A 1,926-nucleotide genomic window follows, 5' to 3' on the forward strand; every position below is an offset into this window, starting at 1 on the left:
GCGACCGCTCTCCCGGCGTGGCGGGGTGGTTTTTCCGTTTTTTCCCCGACTCGGCAGATCAGGCTCGGCCGCCCCTCCGCCCAGCGCTGCTCGCGGCCGGCACCCACGGGCACACGGACCGAGGCCGGCACCGGCGCCTCGCGTGGTTTAGGGCACCTGAGAGCTCGCGGGGCCACGCGGCCGTCACACAGCGCGCTTCGGTAAGGAAGCCCGAAGGAGCCCCGCCGCGGGGGCCGAGCGGACAACACCTCGCGTGCGACGGGAACGCGAACTGGAAGGGACACCGCCCGGCCTGAACACCGGACGCCGCCGCGGCTCCCCTGACGGGGAAAGGCACGGAGGCGCCGGCCCGCCGGGGGCCCTCTCCGACGCGACCCGAAGAGCCTCATCGATCAGCGGAAAACAAAAAAAAAAAAGTCGAAGGGCCGAGAGAGAGAGAGGCGGACACCGGGCGAGCCGGCTGCTCTCTCTGCAATGCGACCCCTCAGAGTGCCTCATCGATCAGGAAGAAGCCCGCCAAGGGCAGGGACGGAGAGAGGGAGGGAGAGAACCGTAGGCCGGACGGCCGCGGGTCCTGGGGACAGCGACGGTCACGCGCGCGCGCGCGCGCGCGCCGAGCCCTGCGTTTCGAGCGAGCGGACACGTCCCGCGAGAGCCCCTGCGACGGCCTGGGCGCCCCGCCGTCGCCGCGCTTGAGCCGCGGAGGCTCCGGCTACTCGCGAGCGCTCCTCTGGAAGCGGCTCCCCCCTCTTGCCTACAATAGGAATCTACAAGACCGCCCCCTCGCGCGTCTCCAGGACGCTCTCAGTCTGTTCACCGGGGTGGCGCGCTCGAGCAAGCCGAGTTTTACCATGACGTAACGGGAGGTAGCGACAAAACAGCGACGCCTTAGGTGGCTCCGGGGTGGGGGGGGTGGGGGGGGCGCAGGCGGCGCCGTCTACCAAGCCGCTCTGCACCCGCCAAGCGACCGAGTCCTCGCGGGGATCGGGTAGACATCACGTCGGAGCGCGGCGCAGGCGGCGCCGTCTACCGAGCCGCTCCGGATCGGGAAACGTGGCTGGACTGGACCGGGCCGGACCGGACCGCACCCTTCCGGACCGGACTGGACTGCTCCGGACCGGACCGCACCGGACCGGACCGTTCCGGACCGGACCGGAACAAACCGGACTGGATCGGACAGGACCGGACCGGACCGGACCGGACCGGACCGAACCAGACCGGACCGGACCCGACTGGATCGGTCCGGACTGGACTGGATCGGACCGGACCGCACCGGTCCGGAGTGTTCTGGAGCGGACCGGACCGGACTGGATCGGACCGGAGCGGGCCGGACTGCTCCGGACCGGAGCGGACCGGCCTCCTCACGCGAGACCGAGGCCGAGTGGCGGGGGAAAGGGGTGGATCCCTCGCCGGGCTCGGGGTAGACCTTCACGTCGGAGCGCGGCGCGGCAGGGGTAGACCCTTCGCGCGGGGCTCGGCTAGACCTCACGTCGGAGCGCGGCGCGGAAGGGGCCGTCTTCCAAGCCGCTCCGGACCCGGCAACGCGACTGGACCGGAAGGGACCGGACCGGACCGGAAGGGACCGTTCCGGACCGGACCGGAACAAACCGGACTGGATCGGGAACGGACCGGACCGGATTGGACAGCTCCCGACCGGATTGGACCGAAGCAGACCGGACCGGACTCTACCGGAACGGACCGCACCGGACCGGACTGTTCTGGAGCGGACCGGTCCGGACGTGACCGGACCGGACCGGGCTGTTCCGTTCCGCACCGGACCGGACTGGCGGGGCTCGGGACGGACCCGGTGTCCGGCCGCGCTCGCCGGAGGATAGACCCGGCCTCCTCACGGGAGACCGAGGCCGAGTGGCGGGGGAAAGGGGTAGACCCTTCGCGGGGCTCGGGTAGACGTCACGTCGGAGCGCG

The sequence above is a fragment of the Caloenas nicobarica genome, chromosome 25, assembly GCF_036013445.1.
Source record: "Caloenas nicobarica isolate bCalNic1 chromosome 25, bCalNic1.hap1, whole genome shotgun sequence".
NCBI classification, from domain to species: Eukaryota; Metazoa; Chordata; class Aves; order Columbiformes; family Columbidae; genus Caloenas; species Caloenas nicobarica.